The sequence below is a fragment of the Ranitomeya imitator genome, chromosome 2 (assembly GCF_032444005.1).
Source record: "Ranitomeya imitator isolate aRanImi1 chromosome 2, aRanImi1.pri, whole genome shotgun sequence".
In the NCBI taxonomy this organism is placed as follows: Eukaryota; Metazoa; Chordata; class Amphibia; order Anura; family Dendrobatidae; genus Ranitomeya; species Ranitomeya imitator.
This window is the reverse complement of record NC_091283.1, coordinates 269,767,013-269,786,036: the sequence shown is the minus strand read 5'-3', so window position 1 is coordinate 269,786,036 and position 19,024 is coordinate 269,767,013. Positions and strand designations below refer to the sequence as shown.

At 48.1% G+C, this 19,024-nt stretch overlaps 1 protein-coding gene and 1 long non-coding RNA gene across 2 annotated transcripts in view; one reads left to right on the top strand and one right to left on the bottom strand.

Moving 5' to 3' along the window:
• Positions 1-3,915, bottom strand: part of LOC138663089 (uncharacterized) — a 35,492-nt gene extending 31,577 nt beyond the window's left edge. Inside the window, exon 1 of the long non-coding RNA XR_011318118.1 lies at positions 3,399-3,915. This is a non-coding gene — a long non-coding RNA (uncharacterized lncRNA). The remainder of the gene's footprint in view (positions 1-3,398) is intronic.
• The window catches only part of PITPNC1 (phosphatidylinositol transfer protein cytoplasmic 1), a 98,899-nt gene that overhangs the window by 5,636 nt on the left and 74,239 nt on the right, over positions 1-19,024 (top strand). The gene's annotated exons all lie outside the window — the stretch shown is intronic.

The following is a 19,024-nucleotide window of genomic DNA, read 5'->3' as shown; positions in this document are numbered from 1 at the left end:
ACTGCTCACTGCTCCCTGTATGTATGGATGCACAGCAACGCTCACTGCTCCCTGTATGTATGGATGCACAGTGCCGCTTATTGCTCCCTGTATGTATGGATGCACAGCAATACTCACTGCTCCCTGTATGTATGGATGCACAGTGCTGCTCACTGCTCCCTGTATGTATGGATGCACAGTGCTGCTCACTGCTCCCTGTATGTATGGATGCACAGCGCTGCTCACTGCTCCCTGTATGTATGGATGCACAGTGCTGCTCACTGCTCCCTGTATGTATGGATGCACAGTGCTGCTCACTGCTCCCTGTATGTATGGATGCACAGCAATGCTCACTGCTCCCTGTATCTATGGATGCACAGTGCTGCTCACTGCTCCCTGTATGTATGGATGCACAGCAATGCTCACTGCTCCCTGTATCTATGGATGCACAGTGCTGCTCACTGCTCCCTGTATGTATGGATGCACAGTGCTGCTCACTGCTCCCTGTATGTATGGATGCACAGCAATGCTCACTGCTCCCTGTATCTATGGATGCACAGTGCTGCTCACTGCTCCCTGTATGTATGGATGCACAGTGCTGCTCACTGCTCCCTGTATCTATGGATGCACAGCAATGCTCACTGCTCCCTGTATCTATGGATGCACAGTGCTGCTCACTGCTCCCTATATGTATGGATGCACAGTGCTGGTCACTGCTCCCTGTATGTATGGATGCACAGTGCTTCTCACTGCTCCCTGTATGTATGGATGCACAGCGCTGCTCACTGCTCCCTGTATGTATGGATGCACAGTGCTGCTCACTGCTCCCTGTATCTATGGATGCACAGCACTGCTCCCTGCTCCCTGTATGTATGGATGCACAGCACTGCTCACTGCTCCCTGTATGTATGGATGCACAGTGCTGCTCACTGCTCCCTGTATGTATGGATGCACAGTGCTGCTCACTGCTCCCTGTATGTATGGATGCACAGTGCTGCTCACTGCTCCCTGTATGTATGGATGCACAGTGTTGCTCACTGCTCCCTGTATGTATGGATGCACAGTGCTGCTCACTGCTCCCTGTATGTATGGATGCACAGTGCTGCTAACTGCTCCCTGTATGTATGGATGCACAGTGCTGCTCACTGCTCCCTGTATGTATGGATGCACAGTGCTGCTCACTGCTCCCTGTATGTATGGATGCACAGTGCTGGTCACTGCTCCCTGTATGTATGGATGCACAGTGCTGCTCACTGCTCCCTGTATGTATGGATGCACAGTGCTGGTCACTGCTCCCTGTATGTATGGATGCACAGTGCTGGTCACTGCTCCCTGTATGTATGGATACACAGTGCCGCTCACTGCTCCCTGTATGTATGGATGCACAGTACCGCTCACTGCTCCCTGTATGTATGGATGCACAGTGCCTCTCACTGCTCCCTGTATGTATGGATGCACGGTGCTGGTCACTGCTCCCTGTATGTATGGATGCACAGTGCTGCTCACTGCTCCCTGTATCTATGGATGCACAGTGCTGCTCACTGCTCCATGTATGTATGGATGCACAGTGCTGCTCACTGCTCCCTGTATCTATGGATGCACAGCAATGCTCACTGCTCCCTGTATCTATGGATGCACAGTGCTGCTCACTGCTCCCTATATGTATGGATGCACAGTGCTGGTCACTGCTCCCTGTATGTATGGATGCACAGTGCTTCTCACTGCTCCCTGTATGTATGGATGCACAGCGCTGCTCACTGCTCCCTGTATGTATGGATGCACAGTGCTGCTCACTGCTCCCTGTATCTATGGATGCACAGCACTGCTCCTTGCTCCCTGTATGTATGGATGCACAGCACTGCTCACTGCTCCCTGTATGTATGGATGCACAGTGCTGCTCACTGCTCCCTGTATGTATGGATGCACAGTGCTGCTCACTGCTCCCTGTATGTATGGATGCACAGTGCTGCTCACTGCTCCCTGTATGTATGGATGCACAGTGTTGCTCACTGCTCCCTGTATGTATGGATGCACAGTGCTGCTCACTGCTCCCTGTATGTATGGATGCACAGTGCTGCTAACTGCTCCCTGTATGTATGGATGCACAGTGCTGCTCACTGCTCCCTGTATGTATGGATGCACAGTGCTGGTCACTGGTCCCTGTATGTATGGATGCACAGTGCTGCTCACTGCTCCCTGTATGTATGGATGCACAGTGCTGGTCACTGCTCCCTGTATGTATGGATGCACAGTGCTGCTCACTGCTCCCTGTATGTATGGATACACAGTGCTGCTCACTGCTCCCTGTATGTATGGATGCACAGTACCGCTCACTGCTCCCTGTATGTATGGATGCACAGTGCCTCTCACTGCTCCCTGTATGTATGGATGCACGGTGCTGGTCACTGCTCCCTGTATGTATGGATGCACAGTGCTGCTCACTGCTCCCTGTTTGTATGGATGCACAGTGCTGGTCACTGCTCCCTGTATGTATGGATGCACAGTGCTGCTCACTGCTCCCTGTATGTATGGATGCACTGTACCGCTCACTGCTCCCTGTATGTATGGATGCACAGTGCTGGTCACTGCTCCCTGTATGTATGGATACACAGTGCTGCTCACTACTCCCTGTATGTATGGATGCACAGTGCTGCTCACTGCTCCCTGTATGTATGGATGCACAGTGCTGCTCACTGCTCCCTGTATGTATGGATGCACAGTACCGCTCACTGCTCCCTGTATGTATGGATGCACAGCGCTGCTCACTGCTCCCTGTATGTATGGATGCACAGTACCGCTCACTGCTCTGTGTATATTTCACAGTCCTACATAAGCATTGTCACGGTTCATACCGTTATCATCCCCACAACTCACACCAATTTGTCATGAACCGGGGTTGTTTGGTTGCCCCTGGTTCTTTCTGAAGGGGATTTATCTATATCCCACTTCTGGTTTGGAACTTGCAGCTCTCTGGCGCCCCCTTACCCTCAGATCAGTCAGGGTACTGCACCTAGGGTAATTGGTCACCAGAAAGGCTGCCTGCTATGTACTGGCTATTGGGCATGCTGCAGTGAGGGCGATATACTGTAACTACTCCCACTCAGGCGGGAACAATAATTATCAACGCCGCCGTCACTACTAAGCCTTCCAATTGCACAGGACAAATTCTTCTGCCACCAGCTCCAATTTTGTAAGTATTAACGGGTCTGGAGCTAACCCAAATCAGTAGCGTGATTCACCTCAGAGGACGCGACAGTTCGTTATAGATCATGGAGAGACAAAGCTAGTAATTTTTTATTTTACTCCAAAAAAAAGGTAGGCAGTGTTTGCAGAAGTATAAAAAGATATTATAAAGAAGACAAGTGTCTTATCTATAGTACAATTACAAATAAAATGGGATTAAAGTTGAAAACACTTACATTTCGTTCAGATCATTTCATCTCCTGGCCGACCATGTGCTCAGGGGCCACATCTAGATGCATATCACACATCTGTATAGCAGCTAGACCGTGGACAAAAGACACACTCACAACTCAGCAGGGTTAAGATATGCTCTCTCATCGTGACATCACTGAGTGGGCTGAGTTATGAAATGCACTCCTCTTTTCTGAGCTTGACAAACCATTTTTTGACATAGCTCACTGTATGAACCTTATACGGATGACACCATGATCAGGAGGTGCACCACGTCGGGGCGATTCTTTTAAGTGTAAACACAGTGTAGTTACATGACCCGCTTACGGAGAAACCCGCACCTTGCACTCGTTGGGTTTAGCTTCTAGCGATTTCAGTGAGCTATAGATCTCTCGATGGACATCTGGAATATATAATCCTTATATCTCTAGCCCTTATCTGTGCCAATATATTTAACTTTAAAATAACAATCGAATCAAATGCTTTCTGTACCAGTTTTAGCCAGTATCAGGTGGGTGGGGGAATGAGGAGTGTAGGGAGACCTGCTTTCGCAGCTCAAAGCCATAAAAATTCTTGAGGGAGGTGGAAATGAGGGGTTTAGGATTCCAGCCTTCTGCTGGCAGGCCCAGGAAACTGCAGCTGAGAGCATCTTCTGTTGTGTGACCCGGTGCACAGTCCCTTCTCCTGTACACCTGTATGTGTGTACGGTTCCATGTGCTTTTCTTGTATGAAAGAGAACCAGTACAGCACTGCTTGTGTGAACAGGGAGGAATCACATTTGCCTGCAGGATCACGAGCGTTAATGGCTTGCTCTATCAGGGTCAAGAAGCAGTAAGCTTTCTGCAGGATCAGTGTCAGTAGAAATGTTTACCTGCAGGATTGAGTCCAGAAGCAGTGACTCTTTGCAAGATCTGGGTCAGGAGCCTTAACTTTCTAAAGTATTAGGGTCAGGAGCAATATCATTCGACAGTATCAGGGTCAGGAGCAGTAACTTTCTACAGTATCGGGGTCAGGAGCAATATCATTCTACAGTATCAGGATCAGTAACTTTGTACAGTATTACGGTCAGGAGCAATATCATTATACAGTATTAGGGTCAGGAGCAGTAACTTTCTACAGTATTAGGGTCAGGAGCAATATCATTCTACAGTATCATGGTCAGGAGCAATATCAATTTACAGTATGTAGAGTCAAGAGCAATATTATTCTACAGTATTAGGGTCAGGAGCAGTAACTTTCTACAGTATTAGAGTCATGAGCAGTAACTTTCTACAGTTTTAGGGTCAGGAGAAGTAACTTTCTACAGTTTTAGGGTCAGGAGCAATATCATTCTACATTATCAGGATCAGTAACTTTGTACTGTATTATAGTCAGGAGCAGTAACTTTGTACAGTATTACGGTCAGGAGCAATATCATTATACAGTATTAGGGTCAGGAGCAGTAACTTTCTACAGTATCAGGGTCAGGAGCAGTAACTTTCTACAGTATCAGGGTCAGGAGCAGTAACTTTCTACAGTATTAGGATCAGGAGCAGTAACTTTCTACAGTATCAGTGTCAGGAGCAATATCATTCTACAGCATCAGGGTCAGGAGCAGGAACTTTCTATAGTGTCAGGGTCAGAAGTAATAACTTTCTACATCATCAGGGTCAGGAGCAATATAATTCTACAGTATCAGGGTCAGGAGCAGGAACTTTCTACAGTATTAGGGTCAGGAGCAATATCATTCTACAGTATCAGGGTCAGGAGCAGGAACTTTCTACAGTATCGGGGTCAGGAGCAATATCATTCTACAGTATCAGGGTCAGGAGCAGGAACTTTCTACAGTATCGGGGTCAGGAGCAATATCATTCTACAGTATCAGGGTCAGGAGCAGTAACTTTCTACAGTATTAGGGTCAGGAGCAATATCATTCTACAGTATCAGGGTCAGGAGCAGGAACTTTCTACAGTATTAGGGTCAGGAGCAATATCATTCTACAGTATCAGGGTCAGGAGCAGGAACTTTCTACAGTATCGGCGTCAGGAGCAATATCATTCTACAGTATAAGGGTCAGGAGTTTCAGGGTATGTGCACACGTAGGTGGGATGTCTGCGGATTTTCCCGCACCTGTTTTTGTAAATCTGCAGGTAAACCGCAATGCGGATTACCTGCGGAATTACCGCGGATTTATTTTTGTGTGGATTCCACCTGCGGTTTTACACCTGCAGATTCCTATACAGGAGCGGTATCGGCACAAAGAATTGACATGCTGCGGAATAAATAACGCTGCGTTTCCGTGCGTTTTTTTCCGCAGCATTTGCACTGTGGATTTTGTTTTCCATAGGTTTACATGGTACTCTACAACGCATGGAAAACTGCTGCAGATCCGCAGCAAAATCCGCAGCGTGTGCACGTAGCCTAAGCGTGCCACGGGGCATCTCGTGTGTGGAGACAGCGCGGACACAGGTCATTCGTACTGGGCACAGTGTCATTCCATAGCTGCACGTGTATTTCATAATTGTAGATTTCGCCCTTGTGCAAATACATTGCCGTCTCAGGTTATGCTTGATAATCTTAGCTAGATTAATGTAGTTATAAATCTTTTTGGTGTACCTTTCCCATGATTTGCATAATCAATATATTATATTGGATAATTCATATATTAATATACGGGGTGGTCCAAAAGTAGGTGGACAGTATGTGTAATAGGGTTATGAAGGGGGAGATTTATCAAACATGGTGTAAAGTGAAAATGACTCAGTTGCCCATAGCAACCAATCAGATTCCACTTTTCATTCTTCACAGACTCTTTGAATAATGAAAGGTGGAATCTGATTGGTTGCTAAGGGCAACTGAGTCATTTTCACTTTACACCATGTTTGATAACTCCCCTCCCTTCTTAACCCTATTACACATACTGTCCACCTACTTTTGGACCACCCTGTATAATATTGGACAATTCATATATTAATGTCTACAGATTGATACAGGATACTAGTATGTGCTATGACATGTGTTCCTGTGCATTGACGCGGACTGCTCCGGCTTAGTCTCCTTATGTATATGTGTTCTATGGTTTGAGGCACCCTGTTTTTAAGGATTTTGTATATACGTTTCTATATTGTTTGAATAAAGTTTCACACTAGCGTTTTTATGATCTGCGGAGGGCTGCGGACTTCCTCTGTGAAGCCCCACCCTCAGCCGCACTTCCGCCGCTATCTCCGCCTACTTCTGCATGCGGCCCGCATGCGGCCTGCGTACCTATCTTTAACATTAGGTATGCAGGTCGTGCAGCTGTATGCGGTGACTTCCTGCAGGATCAGGGTCAAAAACGATGACTTCCTGCAGAATCACGGTCAGGAACAGTGACTTTCTGCACGATCATGGTCAGAATCAGTGACTTTTTTCAGGAATGGTCAGGAGCGGTGACTTTATTCAGGATCAGGAGTAGTGACTTCCTGCAGGATCAAGAGCGGTGACTTTTTGCAGGATAAAGGTCAGGAGCGGTGACTTTCTTCAGAGTCAGGAGTGGTGACTTCCTGCAGGATCAGGGTCAGGAGTGGTGACTTCATGCAGAATCAAAGTCAGGAGTGGTGGCTTTCTGCAGAATCAGGGTCAGGAGCAGTGACTTTCTTCAGGATTAGGGTCAGGAGCGGTGACTTCCTGCAGGATCAGGAGTGGTGGCTTTCTGCAGAATCAGGGTCAGGAGCAGTGACTTTCTTCAGGATTAGGGTCAGGAGCGGTGACTTCCTGCAGGATCAGGAGCGGTGACTTAATGCAGGATCAGGGTCAGGAGTGTTATGATCTGGTGGCCTAGGAGCAGCATGAGACATACTCTGGAGAAGGTGGTACCTGTACTGACCGCAAACCCTGAACTTAGCAGCGCAACTAGAAGTAGCCATGGGGGGTACCTAACATTCCTAGACCCCTCGACACAGCCTAAGATCTAACTTCCCCTAAAGACAGAAACGGGAAAACTATCTTGCCTCAGAGAAAATCCCCAAAGGATAGACAGCCCCCCACAAATATTGACTGTGAGAGGAGAGGGAAATAACATACGCAGACATGAAATCAGGATTTAGCATAGGAGGCCATACTAGCTAAAAAGAAAGAATAGGACAGAGTACTATGCGGTCAGTATTAAAACACTAGAAAATATCCACCACAGAAAATACAAATCACCACATCTGACTAAAGACATGGAGGGTATATCTGCATCTCCAGAGACACAGCTTGGCTGCAAAAAATCCTTCACAGACAAAGCTGGACAAGACAAAACATGAAAATGCACTGAACTATAAGGCCCACAGCATGTGGACAGCAAAAACAAAGCCAGGACTTATCTTTGTTGAAAAGCTCAGCAAACAGGAGAGACCAGTAAGAGATGTGAATCCTCCAAAAACAATGGACAACTGGCACAGACTAAAGGATCAAGCAGGACTAAATAGCTGAGTCCAAATTGCAAAAAGTGAACACACCTGATAAATGCTGCGATCCGAAAACAGCAGCAGTACCACTCATAACCACCGGGGGGAGCCCAAGAGCAGAATTCACAACACAGGAGCTGTGACTTCGTGCAGAATCAGGGCCAGGAGCCGTGACTTTCTGCAGGATCAGGGTCAGGAGCAGTGACTTCATGCAGAATCAGGGTCAGCAGCCGTGACTTTCTGCAGGGTCAGGAGCGGTTACTTTCTGCAGGGTTAGGATCAGTGAATTTCTGCAGGATCAGGGTCAGAAGTGGTGACTTCCTGCAGGACAGGGTCAGGAACTGTGATTTCCTGCAGGATCATGGTCAGAAGAGGGGACTTTCTGCAGGATCAGGGTCAGGAGCGGTGACTTCCTGATTGATCAGGAGCTGTGATTTCCTGCAGGATCAGGGTCAGGAGCGGTGACTTCCTGATTGATCAGGAGCTGTGATTTCCTTCAGGGTCAGGAGCGGTGACTTCCTGCAGGATCAGGAGCGGTGACATCCTGATGGATCAGGAGCTGTGATTTCCTGCAGGATCAGGGTCAGGAGCGGTGACTTCCTGTTGGATCAAGAGCTGTGATTTCCTGCAGGGTCAGGAGCGGTGACTTCCTGCAGGATCAGGAGCGGTGACTTCCTGCAGGATCAGGAGTGGTGACATCCTGATGGATAGGGAGCTGTGATTTCCTGCAGGATCAGGGTAAGGAGCGGTGACTTCCTGTTGGATCAAGAGCTGTGATTTCCTGCAGGATCAGGGTCAGGAGTGGTGACTTCCTACAGGATCAGGAGTGGTGACTTCTGCAGGATCAGGAGTGAACAGAATTCCATAATTTCCTGCAGGATTGAAGTCAGGACTAGTAACTCTACACAGTCAGGAGTGGTGACTTCCTGCAGGATCAGGGTCAGGAGCAGTAACTTCTTATAGGACCAGGACAATTAAAGGGCCATACACTACATTTTGCAGTTTACAGCTGCTTTGAGTGCAGTTGTTCAGGGAAGATGCCCAATTTTGTGATATAACAGGCGCCACTCTGTTTCTCCACTCCTGTATATGTTGGTGCCGTGGGTGCTGCATGCTCTGCCGTGTCTCCTACCACCACTCATTCCACCGCATCGTCTATGCAGCTAATGATGCGCTGATTGATGGGAAATATTTTGACTTCTGCGTTCTACCCTCCCTCAATGCCTTCTTGTCTATTGTCACTTTGTCCACTGGGTCCATGATTTTGGGGCCACATAGCAACAGAACAAGGGAACCTGCCTCCTCCTCTGCTGTCCTCTTCCTGACAAACCAGTTCTGACAACAAGAGATGGATCCTGACTCCAGGGGCCTGAAGCAGCGAGAAACAGACAAATTAAGCTAATGGTGCTGAGTCTGCTGATAACAGAGAACCAGAGAAGTGGTACTGTGCAATGTATATATAGAGGAGGAGTGGTACTGTGCAGTGTATATATACAGGACAGGAGGAGCGGTACTGTGCAATGTATATATAGAGGAGGAGTGGTACTGTGCAGTGTATATATACAGGACAGGAGGAGTGGTACTGTGCAATGTATATATAGAGGAGGAGTGGTACTGTGCAATGTATATATACAGGACAGGAGGAGCGGTACTGTGCAATGTATATATAGAGGAGGAGTGGTACTGTGCAGTGTATATATACAGGACAGGAGGAGTGGTACTGTGCAATGTATATATAGAGGAGGAGTGGTACTGTGCAGTGTATATATACGGGACAGGAGAAGTGGTACTTTCCAGTGTGTATATACAGGACAGGAGGAGTGGTACTGTGCAGTGTATATATACAGGACAGGAGGAGTGGTACTGTGCAGTGTATATATACAGGACAGGAGAAGTGGTACTGTGCAATGTATATATACAGGACAGGAAGAGTGGTACTGTGCAGTGTATATATACAGGACAGGAGGAGTGGTACTGTGCAGTGTATATATACAGGACAGGAGAAGTGGTACTGTGCAATGTATATATAGAGGAGTGGTACTGTGCAGTGTATATAAACAGGACAGGAGAAGTGGTACTGTGCATTGTATATATACAGGACAGGAGTAGTGGTACTGTGCAGTGTATATATACAGGAGGAGTGGTACTGTGCAGTCTATACATACAGGACAGGAGAAATGGTACTGTGCAGTGTATATATAGAGGAGGAGTGGTACTGTTCATTGTATATATACAGGACAGGAGAAGTGGTACTGTGCAATGTATATATAGAGGAGGAGTGGTACTGTGCAGTGTATATATACAGGACAGGAGGAGTGGTACTGTGCAGTGTATATATACAGGACAGGAGGAGTGGTACTGTGCAGTGTATATATACAGGACAGGAGAAGTGGTACTGTGCAATGTATATATAGAGGAGGAGTGGTACTGTGCAGTGTATATAAACAGGACAGGAGAAGTGGTACTGTGCATTGTATATATACAGGACAGGAGGAGTGGAACTGTGCAATGTGTATATAGAGGAGGAGTGGTACTGTGCAGTGTATATATACAGGACAGGAGGAGTGGTACTGTGCAGTGTATATATACAGGACAGGAGGAGTGGTACTGTGCAGTGTATATATACAGGACAGGAGAAGTGGTACTGTGCAATGTATATATAGAGGAGAAGCGGTACTGTGCAGTGTATATATACAGGACAGGAGGAGTGGTACTGTGCAGTGTATATATACACGACAGGAGTAGTGGTACTGTGCAGTGTATATATACAGGAGTAGTGGTACTGTGCAGTGTATATATACAGGAGGAGTGGACCTGTGCAGTCTATACATACAGGACAGGAGAAATGGTACTGTGCAGTGTATATATAGAGGAGGAGTGGTACTGTTCATTGTATATATACAGGACAGGAGAAATGGTACTATGCATTGTATATATTCAGGACAGGAGAAGTGGTACTGTGCAGTGTATATATACACGACAGGAGTAGTGGTACTGTGCAGTGTATATATACAGGACAGGAGGAGCGGTACTGTGCAGTGTATATATACACGACAGGAGTAGTGGTACTGTGCAGTGTGTATATTCAGGACAGGAGAGGTAATGTGCAGTGGTCGGGGGATTGTAGTATCCTCTCATCATGGTCAGGGGATTGTGTAGTCCTTTCCTCGTGGTCGGGGGACTGTGGGGTCATCTCCTCGTGGTTGGGGGGATCGTGGGGTCTTCTCATGGTTGTGGGATTGTGGGGTCCTCTTCTCATGGTTGGAAGATTGTGTGGTCCTCTTCTCGTGGTCTGGGGATTGTGGGGTGCTCTCCTCGTGGTAGGGGTATTGTGGAGTCCTCTCCTCATGGTCGGGGAATTGTGGGGTCCTCATGGCCAGGGATTGTGGGGTCCTCTCCTCATGATTGGCAGATTGCGGGATCCTCTCCTCATGATCAGGAGATTGTGAGGGCCTCTCCTCTTGATCGGAAGATTGTGGGGTCCTCTCATAGTCGTAGGTTTAGAGGGTCCTCTCCTCATGGTCGGGGATTGTGGAGTTCTCTCCTCGTGATTGGGAGATCGTGGCGTCCTCTCCTCATAGTCAATGGATTGTGTGGTCCTCTCCTCGTGGTGGGGGATTGTGGGATCCTCTCCTCGTGGTTGGGAGATTGTGGGGTAGTCTTAATGGTCTGAGGATTATAGGGTCCTCTCCTCGTGATCGGGAGATAATATGGTCCTCTCCTTGTGATCGGGGGATTGTGGGTTTCTCTCTTCGTGGTCAGGGGATTGTGAGGTCCTCTCATGGTTAGGCGATTGTGTGGTCCTCTCCTCGTGGTCGGGGATTCTAGTGTCCTCTCCTCATGATTGAGGGATTGTGGGGTCCTCTACTCGTAGTCGGGTGATTGTGGAGTCCTTTCCTTGTAGTCAGGGGATTGTGTGGTACTTTTAATGGTTGGAGGATTATATGGTCCTCTCCTCATGATCGGGAGATCTTGGGGTCCTCTCCTTGTGATCAGGGGATTGTGAGGTCCTCTCTTCATGGTCTGTGGATTATGGGGTTCTCTACTCATGGTCGGGGGATTGTGGGATCCTCTCATCGTGGTCGGGGGATTGTTGGGTCCTCTCCTCGTGGTTGGTGGATTGTGGGGTACTCTTAATGGCCGGGGGATTATATAGGGTCCTCTCCTTGTGATCAGGAGATCGTGTGGTCCTCTCCTCATGGTTGGGGGGACTGTGGGGTCCTCTCCTCGTGGTCTTTGGATTGTGTGGTCCTCTGCTTGTGGTCGGGGATTGTGGGGTACTCTTAATGATTGGCAGATTATGTGATCTTCTCCTTGTGATCGGGAGATCGAGGGGTCCTTTCCTCGTGGTCGGGGATTTGGGGGTCCTGCCCTCGTGATTGTGGGATTGTGGGGTCCTTTATTCATTGTCAGTGGATTGCGGGGTCCTGTCATGGTCAGGGGGGATTGTGGAGTCCTCTTCTCTTGGTTGGGGATTGTGGAGTCCTCTCCTCGTGGTTGGAGGATTGTGGGGTTCTCTCCTCGTGGTTGGGGGATTGTAGGGTCCTCTCATGATTGGGGGATTGTGGGGTCCTTTCTTTGTGGTCGGGGATTGTAAGGTCCTCTCCTCATGATTGGGAGATTGTGTTGTCCTCTCCTCATGATTGAGAGATTGTGGGGTACTCTTAATGGTCATAGGATTATAGGGTCCTGTCCTCATGGTCGGGGATTTTGGAGTCGTCTCCTAGTGGTCGGGAGATTGTGTGGTCCTCTCCTCGTGGTCGGGGGATTGTGTGTTCCTCGTTGTGGTCGGGGGATTGTGGGGTCATCTCTTCATGGTCTGTGGATCATGGGGTCCTGTCCTCATGGTCAAGGGATTGTGGGGTCCTCTCCCTGTTGCCCGGGGGATTGTGGGGTCCTCTCCTCCTGGTTAGGGAGATTATGGGGTACTCTTAATGGTCGGAGGATTATAGTGTCCTCTCCTCGTGATCAGGAGATCGTAGGGTCCTCTCCTCGTGGTTGGAGGGGATTGTGGATTCCTCTGCTTGTTGTCAGGGGATTGTGGAGTTCTCTCTTTATAGTAGGGGGATTGTGGTGTACTCTTAACCCTGCTGTACTGTTCGGTCAAAAATGACCGTTTTTGAACTTTGATATTTTTGAAACAATTCATTATGCGGTTCTGAAACTTGTGGTTACTTCTATTTTCCTAATTTGAGGGGTTCTTTCTAAGGGTCCTTTTTTGGTTTAGTTTTTGTGCCACTTTTTTTTTTTACACTTGTACTGTTCCCGGTCAAAAATGACCGAATAGCATTTTAGCTAATTTCAGCCATTTTTTGAGTAAAACAAATGAGTTATAATTTCTTTTGAGACTACTTATTTGCATCTACTATTGTTTATGAAGTAAACAGTTGCTTTAGGTGCAGATTTACACATGCAAACCATAAAATTAGCTAAAACCGGGAACAGTACAAGTGTAAAAAAAAACATATTGGCTTTCAGTACAGTTCTGTACAAACAAGCCTGAGCTTCCACAAGGTATTCTCAGCAAAAGAGGTGTAGATAGTTCCATGTTTTATTTCACTCAAGACACAACAGTGGTTTCTTATGTTCCCAAAAAAAATAAACAAGTGATACTTATGAGCACAATGCACAATGATGATGCAATAAGCAATCAAGGAGATAGAAAGCCGGACATGATAATGGACTAGGCAAACATGTGTATTATTGCTGTCCTGAATGTAAACAATAGAATTATGTGAAGATTTTCTGAAAAAAACTGATTTTTTAAATTTTTTTTTATTATTTTTACTTTTTTTTTCAAAATGTTTGCACGCAGCTAAATTTTATACTATAGTTAATTTTAGTTTTAGTTGTAGTTAGTTATAGTTGTTATAGTAGTAGTAGTTGTTTTAGTTAGTTAGTTAAGCTCAAATTTGTAATTTATGTGCAGAATTCAATAAGCCCTTGTAACCTTTATCAGCACAAAATAAATAAATAAATTGAGTTTTTTACATATTTTTTTTACGATGACCAATCATGCTCGCATACAGTATACAGGTATTAAAAATTTTTTTTTTAAGTAGCTAAAGCAGCATTTTAATAGGTCCGGTCAAAAATGACCGGAGCAGTACAAGTGTTTAGTGGAGGTTGTGGAGTCCTGCTTGTGGTCAGGGGATTGTGGAGTCCTCTCTTCATGGTAGGGGAATTGTGGTGTACTCTTAATGGTCGTAGGATTATAGGGTCCTCTCCTCATGGTCGGGGGATTGTAGGGTCCTCTTCTCATGGTCAGGGGATTATGGGGTCCTCTTCTCCTGGTCGGAGGATTGTGGGGTCCTCTACTCATGGTCAGTGGATTGTGGTCCTTTCGTCGTGGTTGGGGGATTGTGGGGTCCTCTCTTCATGGTTGGGGGATTGTGGAGTCCTCTCCTCATGGTTGGATATTGTGGGGTCCTCTCATGGTTGGGGGATCATGTGGTCCTCTCCTCGTGGTCAGGGATTGTGGGGTCCTCAGCTCGTGATCGGGAAATTGTGAGGGCCTCTCCTCATAATCTGGAGATTGTGGGGTCCTCTCCTCATGATTGAGAGATTGTGGGGTACCCGTAATGGTCGTAGGATTATAGGGTCCTGTCCTCATGGTCGGGGATTGGGGAGTCATCTCCTCATGGTCGGGGAATTGTGGGGTCCTCTCCTCGTGGTTGGGGGATTATATTGTCCTCTCCTCATGATTGGGAGATCTTGGGGTCCTGTCCTTGTGGTTGGGAGATTGTGAGGTCCTCTCTTCATGGTCGGGGGATTGTGGGGTCCTTTCATCATGGTGGGGGGATTGTGGGGTACTTTTAATTATCGGTGGATTATAGGGTCCTCTCCTCATGATCGAAAGATCGTGGGGTCCTCTCCTCATGGTTGGGGGATTGTGGGGTCCTCTTCTTGTGATCGGGAGATTGTGGAGTCCTCTCCTCTTAGTTGAGGGATTGTGGGGTCCTCTCCTCGTGGTCGGGGGATTGTGTGGTCCTCTCCTCGTGGTCGGGGGTTTGTGCGGTCGTTTCCTCGTGGCCGGGGGATCGTGGGGTCCTCTCTTCATGGTTGGTGGATCGTGGGGTCCTCTCCAACATGGTTGGAGGACTGTGGGGTCCTGTCCTCGTGGTCGAGGGATTGTGGGGTCATCACCTTGTGGTCGGGCGATTGTGGGGTCTGTTATGTTTGCTAATGACAGGTGTTATGAAGGCAATCCAGAAACACAGTGTGCTTAGCGATCAGAGCGCACACAGTGATCTGACAAATACCCAAAAATACAAGAACGAGCTCTGAGACGTGGAAACTCTGTAGACTGCACACCTGATCCTATCCTAAACACAACTAAAAGCGGCTGTGGATTGCGCCTAACAACTACCTAGGCAACTCGGCACAGCCTAAGAAACTAGCTAGCCTGAAGATAGAAAAATAGGCCTGACTTGCCCCAGAGAAATTCCCCAAAGGAAAAGGCAGCCCCCCACATATAATGACTGTGAGTAAGATGAAAAGACAAAACGTAGGGATGAAATAGATTCAGCAAAGTGGGGCCCGATATTCTAGGACAGAGCGAGGATAGTAAAGCGAACTTTGCAGTCTACAAAAAACCCTAAAGCAAAACCACGCAAAGGGGGCAAAAAAACCCACCGTGCCGAACTAACGGCACGGCGGTACACCCTTTGCGTCTCAGAGCTTCCAGCAAAACAAAAGACAGGCTGGACAGAAAAAAAGCAACAAAAAAGCAAAAAGCACTTAGCTATACAGAGCAGCAGGTCACAGGAACAATCAGGAGAAGCTCAGATCCAACACTGAAACATTGACAAGGAGCAAGGATAGCAGCATCAGGCGGAGTTAAGTAATGAAGCAGTTAACGAGCTCACCAGAACACCTGAGGGAGGAAGCTCAGAAGCTGCAGTACCACTTGTGACCACAGGAGTGAATTCAGCCACAGATTTCACAACAGGGGTCCTCTCCTTGTGGTTGGGAGATTGTGGCGTACTCTTAATGTTCGGAGGATTATATGGTCCTCTCCTCGTGTTCGGGAGATTGTAGGTTCCTCTCCTCGTGGTCAAGGAATTGTGGGGTCCTCTCCTCATGGTTGAGGTATTGTGGGGTCCTCTTCTCGTGGTCATGTGATTGTGGGGTCCTCTCCTCATGGTCGGGGGATTGTGGTGTACTCTTAATGGTTGTATTATTATGTGGTCCTCTCCTCGTGATTGGGAGATCATAAGCTCCTCTTTTTGTGGTCACAAAATTGTGGGGTCCTCTCCTCGTGGTCAGGGGACTGTGGGATTATCTCCTCGTGATTGTGGGATTGTGGGGTCCTCTCATCATGGTCGGGGAATTTTGAGGTCCTCTCCTCATGGTCGGGGAATTGTGGGGTCCTCTCCTTGTGGTTGGGGGATTATAGGGTCCTCTCCTCATTATTGGGAGATCTTGGGGTCCACTCCTTGTGGTTGGGGGACTGTTGGAGTCTCTCCTCGTGATTGGGGGATTGTGGGGTCCTCTCCTCATGGTCAGGGAATTGTGAGGTCCTCTTTTCATGGTCGGGGATTATGGAGTCCTCTACTCATGGTCGTGGGATTGAGGGATCCTTTCATCGTGGCCGAGTAATTGTTGGGTCCTCTCCTCATGGTTGGGGGATTGTGGGGTCCTCTCTTCGTGGTCGGGGGATTGTGGCATACTTTTAATTGTCGGTGGATTATAGGGTCCTCTCCTCGTGATCTGTAGATCGTGATCGTGTGGTCTTCTTGTGGTCAGGGATTGTGGGGTCCTCTCCTCGTGATCGGGAAATTGCGAGGTCCTGTCCTCATAATCGGGAGATTGTGGGATCCTCTCCTCTTGATTGAGAGATTGTGGAGTACCCTAAACGGTCGTAGGATTATAGGGTCCTGTCCTCATGGCGATCTCGACGGCCATTTTCCTGAAGCCCCGGGAAGCCGAGAAGAACCATCTGCGCACGCGCGGCCTCACAAAGATGGCCGCGCCCACCGATAAACGGCTGAATAGCGCAGATCGCGCTATTTTCCTTGAAGCTGCGCAGTGGATTCACCACTTGGACATGCGCACACCACTACGCCACCAACGGAGATCTTGGGGAGAAACAGCGCTGTCACCACGCCCATATGACCTGACCAGCGTGAGTGACAGCCCAAAACGGCGACTTTACAAAGGTATTTCGGCAGCATAGGTTGGGAATAAAGGCTCCAAAATACACTAATGTAAAGCCCAGCTCTGCCCCTATTTAACGCTATTTTTAGTTCTTCTTGAAAAAACGGGGTGACAGGTTCCCTTTAATTTGATAAGCAGGGAGGGGCAAATTACATTTCGCAACGGGCTCACAGCCGCGGGCCCAGTCTGCGACCGACAAGCGGCCAGCCAATGAGCGGCTACGAAGCTTCGCCCCTCCTTCCATTTCTGCTGTGACTTAAAAATAACAGTGTTATTATCGTCATCTTTAAGGTTCAAGTATTAAAAACATTTTTTAAACGTCACAAAAACATTAGCAAATATGTAGGGGAGGGAGGGTGGGACAATAGCTTCCAGAGGGTCATCCGGGGAGAAAGAGGAAGGAACTGATCCCGGCACCTGGATTTAACCCTTGTGTGTGTGGCCGGACGCCCCTTCCTCTCTCTTCCCGTTGGTCAGCTGGGCGTCCCAATTAGTGCATCACCTGGAGGAGTAGTGTGAGGGGGAATAGGCACTGCACGGTAGGGGCTCCGCAGTCTGAGGCACGTTCCCTATGCGGTACCATGCCTGCCTGACTGCGGAGACCCGTGTGTCGTAAATAGTGCCTTCCCCCTACCACCAATCCCGAAAAAACAACCCGAAGAGGCTCAGATGGGTTGAACTAGTCGGTCACAGTTTATTAATTTGATAAGCAGGGAGGGGCAAATTACATTTCGCAACGGGCTCACAGCCGTGGGCCCAGTCTGCGACCGACAGGCGGCCAGCCAATGAGCGGCTACGAAGCTTTGCCCCTCCCTCCACTTCTGCCACGGAGGATCATGTGTACTACCTACACGTGACTCCGACCCCCACCCATCAGCGTTAGGACCTGTTCAATCCCGTCTTGTAGACCTGACAAAAATATATTGAGCCCAATGTCCATGAGATGAATGCCGTCGGGACTCAGCAGTCCTGATTTGTCGCCTTCCAGTTGGTAGTGGCAAACTACAATGCCGAATTTTGATTTTACAAATCTTGCCACTCCCAGGTTGACCTTTTTCTTTGATCGTTCTAAGCCTCTTGGGTCCTTAGCCCCGTGCCAGACCGCTCGTGGCACCATCTCCGACCACACCAATATCAGGTAACAGGTGAAAGAAGCGTTCGATATCAGCTGTCATCGTTGAACTGAGCTCAATACATCTCTGTTTTCCCAGATCGTTGCCGCCAGCATGCAAGACTAGTATCATCGGCCCTTTGGCCCTCTTAGCGATGTCAACGACTTCTGGGAAGAATTTTTGCCACTGTAGGCCTCTTATCCCTCTCCAGTTGACCTCTACATTCCTGAAGCCTAGAATCGCACCAACGGGCCGATGTTCAGCCTGTTTCTTTGCCCAGTAGATGTATGAATGTCCAACCACCCAAACTGCAGGTTTTTGGGTGCCTGGAAAAGACAAGATATGTTACTTAAGCAGGTCGGGTCTTATGTATCTGGCAAAGCATGCGGATTTCCATCGACCCAAACGCTGCACTTCAGCCTCAGGGATCCCAGCCTTAGCCGCCTCGGTGGCAGCCCCTATACGGAAAGAATGTGTACCGTATTCCGACGGATCGACACTAACGGCTTCGAGACACCGATTAAAAATTGTGTGGAACTGGTATTTGGTAAGGGGGAGCCATCTGCGTGCGACAGAAAGAATCTACCCGCGCATTTCGTTGCCGTGTATCTTTTTACTACGTTAAGTGGGCATACGGGACCAACCGATGACTTAACGAGGACCCACGTCCCTCTACCAGCGGGGTCGCATTTGGATTTGTGCACCCTAATGCGCAGTGCATCGTTACATATGACAAGGTCTTCGTTGATTAGTCCGCCATCTGATGAGGTTTTTGAACGCGGTACCAGCTCGCTAATCCGAAGCGCTCCGAAAAAGGTAGTGGCAAACGCAGCTGACACTAGGACTGACTCGTATTGGGAAGTGCATACTGATGGGGAAATCGTGATAATATCGTGCAGTAAACTCAAAGAAATGGGACAACGACACTCCTGACTAGGTTGGAGCCTTTTC